At 30.0% G+C, this 12,792-nt stretch overlaps 1 pseudogene; it reads left to right on the forward strand.

The window, feature by feature from the left end:
• Positions 1-10,700: 10,700 nt before the first annotated feature.
• LOC142629965 (pro-hevein-like) lies at positions 10,701-12,569 on the forward strand (annotated as a pseudogene).
• The last annotated feature ends 223 nt before the right edge of the window (positions 12,570-12,792 follow it).

Below are 12,792 nucleotides of genomic sequence, written 5' to 3' on the forward strand. Positions count from 1 at the left end.
TGACAATTCAATTTCAATTTCAAAAAAAAAAAAATCCCAACAGAGAGCCCTGTGGCTCTAATACCAATGAAGCAAAATATGAAAATATGCCCTTATGATTATATAGTTGCATACTTGACTACAATTACCTTTTAGTTTGGACAAAAACTTTAGGCCCTATTTCGATGGAATGATTATTGGGGAATGGAAAATGAGTGAGAGAAAAGTGGAGAGAAAATTGTATGTTTAGTTGTTTTGTAGAGAGGAGAAAGAATGAGATTTTGGTGGAGTCCGTATGCTTTCTCCTCAAAGCCACTAAAACATAATCTTCCCAAATGGGGGAGAAAATAAGAGAGAAAAGAGAAGCAAAAACTAATATGTATTTTGGACAAAAAAGTCTTTTTCTTCTTTGCATTTTTCTCTTTTTCTCATACTCTCATTATTTTAAAAATAAAATGAAGCGCCCATTCATACACAATTCTTTTATAGAAATATAATATATTACTTTTGTGTTATTTTAAATGGATATAATGATAAATTTATATAAATTAATGTTTCCATCATCTAATTTCTTCTTCACAACCAAACAAATGAGTTAATCATTCTTCAATTTTCCCATCCCTCAACCAAACGGAACCTAGATCCATATATATGTAGCGAAAGAAGGCACACTTGTCAATACTTTTTGCTTAGAAAAACACGTTTAAATAGCCTCCTACAATAAAATCTAGTTTGAGTTTTTCTAGTACTGGGTTATTTGCAGGGGTGGAGCTAGGATTTTTTGTTTAGGGGGAGCCAAATTTTGGTATTAATATATTAGTCTCGAGTCAAGATAAACTATCACACACGTGCTTAAATGAACATACACAAATATAAACATTAATTTTTTGATACTAGAGTAGGTCATAACTTATAAATATATTGTATATAAAATTAACAATTTTCACATATGTATATTCGCAAGATAATTTTTTAGGGGAACTTAGCATCTTTTAAACTCCAACAAGTATACAAAAGCTGTTTAGTTTGATATTAAACATGTACAAAAAATAAATTAGAGAAAACAAAAACTACATTGTCTCTATAACTACTAGACTAATTGATAAATTTTATTGGGTTTTAAGAGCATCATTGGACTAACTCAAACATTTAGGAGAAATTATAAAGTTCTCTGGTAGACCACGTCACTTGCTCACCATTCCATTAAAAAAACCCCACTTGTTTATAATTGCTAAGTTAGTAATCAGTTTTAATTTAATTTTTTTTTCTAATTCAGTAATTTTAAACAGGTGAGAGTGTTTTAGTGGAATGATGGACCACGTTACTTGTCCACCATAAGGACCTTATAATTTCTCAACATTTAGGAAGGTCAACTTCTATTTTTGTACCTAAATATTTAAAGTTTTTAATACTTATACTTAATATAAAATAATTTTTTAAAATTTTGGGAGGCCATTGCTATAGCTCCGCCCCTGGTTGTTTGTGTACGAGCCTATTAGGCTTAAAGCATATGGTCTAGTGCCAACAAATACAAAATCATTTTATTTTTTGTATGTATTTTGTTTTCCTTTTCACTTATAAATAATAAAAGATTTACGTTTTTATGTCTGAAGCTTCTAGGTTTTTATGTCTTTTTGCATGATTAGGCGGTTGTCATCAAAACCACAATGATAAAATTGCATATTTTTTTTTTAAAATAATAAAATAAAACATATATTACATGGCAATTAATCTCATTTATCATTAAAAAAAAAAAAAGATATAAACCGACATATAGGCTCTAGCAACGGTATAACACAAGACCTAATCCTATTGTAATACGTATTCTCTCTCACACACACACACACATATATATATAGTCCCCAGGAGTCCAGGACCCCAACGTAGTTCATCAACTTCGTACTTTTTAAGAATTCTGATCTTTTCTAAATTTTCATTGCGTTTGAGTGTGGCACTAGGGTTGAAGATGACGAAAGTTATAGAAAAAGTTCAGCGACTCTTTGCAAATCTACAAATGAAGAGCAAGAAAAACCTCACGGCTATGCATGTGGGTGAAAAGCGTAAACTATATGTGATTCCTGACCAATACTTGTCTTCCATAATGTTTCAAGCATTACTCTGTCAACTTAAGGAGGAGGAGAAGATTGAGGTTGGGAACAAAGAGCCAATCACTTTGCCTTACTCTACATGGTTGTTTGAGTCGATACTACAACTCGTCAAGGAAGAGAAGTCGGCTAATGAAGAAGAAGTTAAGGAATGCTCCCCATGTTGTTTTCAATACTAACAAATTTAATTGGTATACTATAGGAACTAGGAAGTTTTATTGTTTAATTTTTTAGTTCTTTCCTTTCAATGCCCTAAGTTTATTTTGTTTGTTTTGGAGTAAAAAACTAGCTAGAGTGTTGTTATTTTGTATTATGATGACAATTAGTTTGCATGTGTGGAAATCTTCTTAATAGCCATTTCAATTAGACGAGTTTCTTTTTTATTTAGTTATTTATTTTTGTAAAAGTTTCTGCACAATAATATCCAACATTTACTATAAATGGAGAATTTAAGAGATAAAAGAGTATTTCAATCTCTTGTGTTTGAAATAATTTTAAAATTTTAACGAGCCTTGGGCATGATCTCTCACAATAACAAATTAGATAAAACTATTCTAAGTAATATATTTATATATAATATAAAAACAAAACGTTTGATTTTTGTTGATCACTCCTTATTGTGTCACGTGATTATACAATTTATGTCATGTATATATTTAAAAACACCGAACAGTTGTGTTTTTCATTTTGTCCATTAAAGTTCTGTATCTACTTAGTGTTTCACATAGGATGTATATATTAAAACAAAAAATTGTCATTGAGAAGAAAAACTCAGTAAGGCATATGGAAGACATTGAGAAATATGAGAGGATCAAAAAGCATTCGTAAGACATTTTAGGAAATAGTTTAGTATTATTGTTGTTACCGTTAGTGTGACTTGATTCTTGGACCTTTTCACTGCTTAACCAAAAAAAAATGACTTACAAAAAAATCAATTGTCCAAATAGTTGGAATTTTTAGATAACTAATATAATGAAATAACAAAATAATCTAATAGAAAAACATAAAATTTGATTGACTTGGTGGCACAATTGAATGTTATTCTTAGAAAATATTTTCCCCAACACAAGAGTTGTTAAAGGGTTATTACAAATTTGGCCCCATGATACAACCAAGTTTATTATGATTTACAAATAGCAATTACGAAGAAGACCCACAAGTTTCTTGTGTTTCTAAGAAAGATGAAAAAGTAGAAGTTGAAAAAAATTTACCAAATGAATATGAACCATTATTTATAATAAAATGATTATAACCCTTCAGTAAACACCTTTTTATTCAATAGATATATTTTCATTCAATAGGAACATTTTGGAATATCTATATTGAGGAGTTATGATCTTTCAATAAACACATTTTGTCTCTTATTCCTTCCTACAAAAACTAATAAATAAAACAACTTTGTTTTCTACTGCTTAACTAATAAAACTTTTATGCTATTTCTTTCAATATCATTTTCTTTTAATTTCATGCATTTTTACTTATTACTCTAACTCAAAAATAATGGCCCTTTTTTTTTTCTTGAAAATTATCTATTAGCTATTCTTGTGCATTTTAGTAACTAGTATTGCAATAAGTTTAAAACATACTTTGACATTGAAATATTGCAATCTATTTACCAATTATTGAAATGTTGTCCAAAACAATGAAACAATAATGAAATGGCTCAATATTTTTTTTTTCCCAAAAGTAGATAAAAAAATTCACATGAAATGTTATAACTACAACTACATCATTATCATCATAACAATAACAATAATTATTATTGTTATTATTATTATGTGAAAATTTTGAATACGATATGTATTTATATTTCTTGCACCCATTGAACAAAAGAAACAAATTTTCCTGCGCAAAAATTGATGAATTTTTTTATTATTAAAAGCTAAATTCATTAAAATAAATATATAGTGTTCAAAAATCATTTAAGTTAAAATTATTCAACTTAGATTGCTTTAACTTTCTCCTCAATTAAAATTACTCACAATACGAATTTCCTCTATTTTAATTTTCCTTTCATATTATGGTTAAAGCAATATTTAGTTCTTTTATTATGGTCAAGTAAATTTATGAAAATTTTTGTTAACTTATCTCAATGAAGTGTCATCTGCTTTTAATCGAAATAAACATTATTATTATTATTATTATTATTATTATTATTATAACAATAACAATAACACCTTAAATTTTGAAAAATTAGTTCTTAAATTTTTTTTACCTATGTTTTAACTCAATTTTATTTTTAGATAAGATTTTTCTTAGTTTGTGTTTTCTCATTATTTTGCAGAATGAGAAAGCTTGGAATAATGGGACCCTGCTCTTTATGAGCCATGCACTAATATGTGATTTCTTCGTAAGTAGGCTATGTTTTTGTAAGCCTTTGTTTGTTTCCTGGGGATGTTTAATTTAGTTTGTTTTTTTCTCACAGTTCTCTCACCAAACAACCTGAACACAATTGAATGTCCCTCCTGCTATTTGACGTTAGAGTCTCAAATTTCAGCACAGTAACTTTCAGCATAGTACCACAGAATATTTGAATAATGTCAACGCTCCCAAAAGCTTATATATGTCAGCTTTGGTTAAATAAAGAATAAAATTGATTGCAATAGCTTTCCATTCTACTGAATAGAGTATATTTATGTACAGAATGTGAATTGTGACACTAGCAAGTAACATGATTTAGAGGTATTAATTTTGACGATAAGAATGATACGCTACTAAATATCAGCAAGTAACATGATTTAGAGGCATTAAAACTAGAGATTATAGCAACATGACCAAACCTCCTTTTTCCTCTCTATTCTTTTTTTTTTTTTTTTTTTGAATCTTGGGAAATGTCATAGAAGATCAAATTCTACATGGGCTTTAAAGAATGATTAGCAATTTTTTTACTTTAATTTTAGGATTTTCCCCTTGCTTGATATCTTTATTTGTTAGTAAGAGTGAAATTGTGGTTTTTAGGTCCAATTTGGCACTTTGGTTTACTAATATTTTAAAATTGTGTTCTTTTAATTCAAAACTTTTGAATAAGGTTCTAAATACATAATAGATTTTTGGGTGTCAATGTCAGTTAGTTATTGTTTTGTTGTATTAGATGTTACCCATAAGATAATTATACACAAGCTATGAGTTTTCCATCTTTGAAAGACCAAATCTTCATCAAAACATATAGAGGCTTAAAAAGTAAAATTTTTATTTTAAATTTGGGGGGTTTAATAGGATTTAGTTTTTGGTATTTTGATCGGTTGGTTTTGATTTAGGTGATTGGGTTAGATTTTGTTTTAATTAAGGTTTTGATTTAGAACTATTCCTCTTCATCTACTACCTTTTCAAAAGGTTGTTTATTCATTTGAATGAAATTGTTGACTCTTTTTGGTTATTTAATTGTTTTGAAAATGATTGACTTTGTTTCATTGTTTTGTGTTTTTAGGTTCACAAAGCGGTTTATCTAGGCTATTATCAGATCGACCTCAACCTTGGACTCATGATTTGCGCTTTTTATAAAGACAATACTCGGTAGAGGTGTTACACGCTAAGTCAAAACATAACAATTTGATGGCCCTTGGTGAGTGCAAAAGTTTGAGTTTTTAAAAAGTTTGAATTTTTGGTCACAAAGTTATCTTTTTCAATCATTTTTTATTGTTTTAATAATTTAATTTAAAAGATATTTCATTAAACAACTTCATTTTAATAAGTTGGGTATTTTTTGTGTTTTAGAAGGTGCAAAAGTGGTGGAGAAAGTAGATAGCAAGTTGCACATTGTTATGGTGGATGTCAGACTATCATCCTTATTATTTTATGTAGTTCGATTATATGGTTCCTTATGCTCTGAAGAGTGAAGGAGGTTGTATATGGGCATGCAAAAGATGGGTATGTGCAGAGTGATTTCTTAGCTTAAGGTTTGTGTCAATGACTTGATATGAGAATAATTTGTGCTTGACATATTGTTCTTTGTAACTTTTGCTACTAATGCTATAAGTTAATGGACGGGTACCTAAGGCCGTATTTTAAAGTTTTATTATTTAATATCCAAAAAAAGGTGTCAATATTTTTCTCATGGAATTTTATAGATGTTGCATTTGTATTGTTTTTTAAAGGTTTTGATATCTAGGATTTGTCTAAAAATGTTTGCTTGCTTTGAAGGTTTTGATGTTGTTGGCACACAAAAAGTTCATTGGGAAGAAGCTTGTGGAAGGAGGCTAAACAAAATGTCAAGTAGGAGGCCAAGAAGGAAAAATACCTGGTAACAAGTTTGTCATACTCAACTGTATTGTTAAAGAGCTACTGTTGCATTAAGGCTGCATCAACTAAGTGCTTCTACATTTAGAGATACAATAATCATTGATGTACATCTAACGTAATAGTTAGCTAGTAGCTGTTAGTAAATTTTAAGGTAGTTAGCATTGTACTAGGATTATTGTTTTTCCTTGATGTTCAATGAATAATATTGAGAAATTTTTTTTTTTTAATTCTATGCAACACTTAAAGAAATGAAATCATTTTGAGTTCAACCTAAGGTAGACTTGGCCGTGCATGAAAATGGAGGAATGTCTTGATTAGGTTGGATGAAAGTTTTTGATTTAGCTGAGCGAATGTTTTTTTGTATTGCTGATTTTTTTTTTTTGGTTTAAATATTAATATTATTACAATAATTTGATGATTTGGGGACGATCTTATATGGGGGACTATTAAGCTCTCAATAATTGAAATTAGAGAAACATTTAACATGAACATGTTAACATTTGATCTAAAACAATCCCGTGCATCGCACGGGTTAGCGACTAGTTATTATTATTTGATAGTATTATTATTATTATTATAAAAATAACAATAACAATAACACCTTAAATCACATACTATATAATAAAAGTTGAGTTTAAATGCCGTGGTTGCGCTAAGTGGTTTCACCATATTGCAGAAATTTTTTAGATTTTTAAATTTTAAAAATATATATAATTTCTTCTTCTATAATTTCTAGGTTGATAAAATATATCTTAAATTTTGTTCTTATCAACTTTTTTTTTTTTGTGTGTGGATAAAGTAGCCATTTGTGTTTTCCTAATTAATTTTTACGTAAACTTCTTTTACCTCATATCAACTACTTGTTTATAATTCATGTAATTTTTACTTTTTTTTTTTATTGTTGAGTTGTGAGAATTTTAGAAGTTGGAAAGATATAATTAAATGCGTTGGAGATAAGATTTTTTAGATAAAATTATCTTCATTTAAATCAAAATATAGTGCACAATTATTCTAGATATATCATATATGCAGTGCACGGTTTGTGATGAATGAGTTATAGTCACATTGCAATTCTTATTTAGCCTAGATGTAATTTAAGATTTATATTTATATATCACTTAATAAAAATTACAATGGATAATGAGCATATCCTTAGAGTAATTGAATGAAACATATCCTCAATATAAATCTACAGTTTAATTGGATTATTTTAGCTAAGTTCCATTTGAGCTGCTACCATCCAATACTAATAAATATAAACTAGAGAAGAACAACATATGTAGCGCCACCAATTTTCATCAACCATTCATAAAATATATCTCCTTGGTGTTTTGAGTCTTTTAATGCTCAGTAAAATCATTTGGGTACGCATAAATGCATTTAGTCTCACTTTGAATTACAAGATTTTTATGAGAAAATAGAGGTCTTTGGTTAAGTTGTGCCCTTAGAGAATTTGTTAATTGACAATTTTAAGAAAGTTTTATTCTAATTTTATGGAAAATATAAAAACAGTAAAAAAAAAAAGCAGTTTTTTTTTTCTCTCATAAAAAGTTTTTAAAAATATTTCTTAAATCAATGCCCTAAAGGTATCCATTAAATTATTATTATTATTATTTGATAAGACCTTATTATAATAATAACAATAACACCTTAAATATATTATATTATAAATACGTTATATTACCTTTTGTTTTTAGAGATAATTTGATCTAGTCTACATATAATTTGATCTAGCAGTGGTAGAACATAAAACCTAACCCTTTTGTAATACGTATCCTCACACATATACATAGTCCCAAGGACCCCAACGTAGTTCATCAACTTCACTCTTTTTATGTATTCCAAACTTTTCTAAATTTTCTTTGCGTCTCAGTGTGGCACTAGTGTCAAAGATGACAAAAGTTGGAGAAAATGTTCAGAGATCTTTGCAAATCTACGATCTAATTAAGAGCAAGAAAAACCTCAGTACCAAGAGAAAGATCTGTGAAAATAGGGTCCAAATCTGGGTTCTAGGCCATGCATGTGGGTGAAGAATATAAGCAATCTGTGATTCCTAACAAATATGCATGTGTCTTCCAAAATGTTTCAAGCATTAAGTACTCTATCAATTTGAGGAAAAAATTAAGGTTTGGGACAAAGAGCCAATCACGTTGGCTTGCTCTGCACAGATGTATTAATTTCAAAATTCTATCGAATCATGCTAGCTTATTAGTCTGTAGACCTCTAAATTAGTCCATTAATAGTTGAAACTTTCTACAAATCAATTGACATTTTTTCTCTAAATCCTATATAAATCCAGCTAAGAAATACTCCACAGCCTTGGGTGAGTCAGGGGTAAACTATTTGGTTTTATGTAGATTAATTTCCTTTTAAAATAATTACAAATAGAGAATAAAAGCATAAATCATCCAATATCAACGTGAACAGAATATTTATGCAAAAATTAAAAAGAAAAATATACGGGGATCACAAATTCGCTCCTAACTTCCTATTATGTTTCTCACAAGCTTTAAGTACAATCTCACCATTACCAGGTTTTTGGGGTGCAATACTATTTAAATTATGAACTTAATATTAACAATAATAAACAAGATTCACTGACGACAATATTATTTGTTTTATTTCATAATTATGCACCACTTTAACTCTATTTTTACTAGAAACATCTCTTCTTGCATGCTCAAGAACACCTGTACATGTCAAGAGTAATATAGCTCAACTAATTGACACCTGTTTTCATGACATCCAGGATTTAAATCCCTCATCTCACTTGTAACAATGAGATTATACCCCTCCCTCCCAAAAAAAGAAAAAGAAAAAAGACCTGTACATGTGTGTAATTGAAGTGCACTTCCACTCAAAATATTGCATTTCATATTAATTGTGAGGGTAAAATTTTAGCTAATCTTTTTAAACTAAACCTAAATTTAGTGATTCTTCTTCAAGTATGTTTTATAACATTTTCTAGCATACAATCAACATGCATTTCACAGTACACGTGCATAAATTAACAAGATAATCACCCAGCATGTGATAGTATGTAATTACCATTTTAAAAACAAAAGAATAATCTTGAAATATTATACTATTAATTAATCTCATATACAAGTTAAACATCCAATTTAATTAAGTTGTTCTTATTATTTCATGTAAAAAAAGTTCCAACTGCATATGCTACTAAAAAATTAAGGGATAGCATTTACACTTTTTAAGACATTAATTCAAAACGGGGTTTTTGTTGAACAAGTTCCAATTATGCCTTCAATTGGCTGCAAAACGCAATGAATTTAGAAAAACTTATTTGAAACTTTTATTAGTCCCTCACTATGTATGCGGACAGATATGTATAGCTCCCAATAATTTTTAGTAAATTTCTAAATTAGTTACAAAAATAATAAATTTTATAGTAATTTTTTTTTTGTATAAAAAAAATTATAACATATAGAAAATCAAAAAACTTAAACCCAATGTGTATTAGTGTATGAGTCTAATTGTGTTATATTAATCATTTATTCTTTTTTATTATTATTTAATGTGAAACTTTATTCACATCTGTACTCTATGCCAAACAAAAGCTGTTAATGCATATGGTATTCGTCTTAATGATTGGAACAAGGTCAACCATCACTTGCCTCCTTAACACCTCCACCCCGTTTTGTTAAGTGTTAACATCATGCATTGTTTTTGCCTATTTTTTTTAGATTTGTATTTCTCATTTTCTGTTTTGCATAATCCCATTATAACTATATAATAATAATTATCGTAATAATGACAGTTTTCTTTTTCTTTTTTCTTTTTTAAAGAAACACAACAGTATTCCAATTTATTTACAAAGTGTGGAATATTCGTATTTATATGCTACATGCACTCTTTGATGCCAGAGATCTAAATTTACTTATTACTCATTTCCAAAGGTTCGTTGTGTTCCCACCAAGAGAGACAAAAAAGTCTTAAAGGTGAGTAGGAAAGCTTATCTATAATTCTATAAACATGAATCATGATGAAACAAAGCAGGCCAGGTACCTTATCTTCTGACTTTCAAAGTTTGGCCTTTTCCTCTTTATTAACATTTATTTGTGGCCGCCTCACATGTGTTTTGACAACAACCCATACGCTTAGGCTTAGCCGCCTCAGATTATCTTCCTGACTAAGTCCACCGTATAGTTCCATGCCACTTGATCAATTTAATAATCACTTTCCACCAATCTTGAGGATTGCTATGGCGCAAAATTGATGAGTATGTAGTTCCCATAAGTACACCAAAACTACACTTTGGTCCTAATGTGTATCCAATTTTAGTGGTATTTTGGTAATTCTCACTTGGGCACCCTTATCATATATAACCCCAACCCATCTTTAGACCATGATGTGCAAGAATTTAATTGAAGAAAAATGGAGAGGCTTGGTATGTGTTCGGTGGTTTTACTGTGTCTAGTAGCTAATGCAATATATAGCTCAACAGTGTGGTTGGCAAGTAGGTGGAAAGACTTGCTCAAACAACCTATGTTGTAGCCAATATGGCTATTGTGGCACAACTGATGACTACTGCTCACCCTCCAAGAACTGCCAAAGTAACTGTCAAGGCGGCGGCGGTGGTGGTGGTGGAGGTGGTGGCGGCAGCAGCGGAGGTGGTGGAGAGAGTGCATCTAATGTGCGTGCAACATATCATTATTATAATCCTGAGCAACATGGGTGGGACTTAAATGCTGTTAGTGCATATTGCTCTACTTGGGATGCTAGCAAGTCCTATGCATGGCGTAGTAAGTATGGATGGACAGCTTTCTGTGGCCCGGCTGGACCTCGTGGCCAGGCCTCTTGTGGCAAGTGCTTGAAGGTAAGAAATGAAACTGATTTTTTCTTGCAACATTCTTTAACTTGATACTAAAATATGGGTAGGCTAGCTATTTGCTAATGGGGTTATTGATAGACAATTGTTTCAAAACCGTGTTCAATTGTTTCATTCAACGAATCTTACCCACAAAAAGGGTCGATGTTTCTTGTCTATCTTAACCTTTTATTAGTTTTTACTTTTAATTTGCTGCTGTACACCCCAGTTGCTCAGGCATATCTATATATAGAGACTAATAATTAATGCTAATACCAAAAATTTTCACACATATTTTAATACAATTGTTCTATGTAATGGACTAGGATTGGTGTAGAAAAATAGTAGTTTTATGTGATAGCATCACAACCTGCTAGGATAATTATAGCAAAATGTGTGCTACTAGCATTATCACTCCAGAGACACAAGTTTGTTAGAATTATGTTATGTTACTGTGTACCCTTCTTTTTTGCTACCTTTGAAAAGAGTAAATATCTCCTCTAAATTGTTTGGAGGATTTTTCTATTTTTCTTCAACTTATTATCTCCTACTAAATCATATGACTTATGTAATCATTTAACTAAATCACGTAACTATTTAATATGCCATATGATTAAAAATATTACTGATTTAATTAAATCCAAACATGTTTAAAGATAAACTTTATTCCTTTGGAAATTTGCATTTTAAAAACATCATCCTTTTGAATCTTAGTTCATGAACCTAAATACATAGATGATAGATTGTTAAATACTCACTTGATAGCCCACCAATTAGAATAAATCAGGATTAACCCAAATTCAAAGGCACTAGTAAATAGTAATTGGTGTTGAACTGGAGTATTGATTGTAGTAATCAACATAAAGTTTCACTTCAATAAGAACAAGAGTATCCATAATGGTTACTACTTGATGATCTCGATCCTATCTTGACTTGTATTTAGGTGACAAATGCGTGGACCGGGGCACAGACAACAGTGAGGATTGTGGATCAGTGCAGCAATGGAGGGTTGGATTTGGATGTTGGGGTTTTCCAACGATTGGACACAGATGGAAGAGGATATGCTCAAGGCCACCTTATGGTGAATTACCAGTTTGTGGATTGTGGCGATGGGTTTAACCCTCTACTTTCTATTATCAATGATCAATAGAGATTTTATGCATAAATGTAAGAAGGTGACTTTATAATGGGTTTGTTAGTAAGGGCGCAAATGGCTATAAGGCTAGCGTGTTTTGGTGCGAGTAGCTATAAAATATAAGATGGCAATTGGTTAATCTTTAATTTTCCCTTTTTGAAATTTTGGATTGAACTAATAATTATTGTCATCTTGATTTCTTTCAAGTCATTTTGAAAGTTTATCATATGCTAGGATTATAATGTAATCATATATGTATAAGATCGATTGGCATGTGTTTTGTTTATTTTTAAGGCTATGTGTGTATTTCTCTTTAGTAGAGGTCTATTGGGCTTGTGGATTGCACAACATGAAAAAGCAGTCTTTCACTTAAAAATCCCCTCTCCTAATGATGATGAGTTTAGGCGTACCCAATTATATTTTTGTTTTTTCATGAACACATATTTTTATTGAAAGAAGATAAGCAATTAAGTAAAGACCAATGGGCCATACCCATCCCATCCAAAAGA

Source organism: Castanea sativa, chromosome 3 (assembly GCF_040712315.1).
Source record: "Castanea sativa cultivar Marrone di Chiusa Pesio chromosome 3, ASM4071231v1".
Lineage (NCBI taxonomy): Eukaryota > Viridiplantae > Streptophyta > Magnoliopsida > Fagales > Fagaceae > Castanea > Castanea sativa.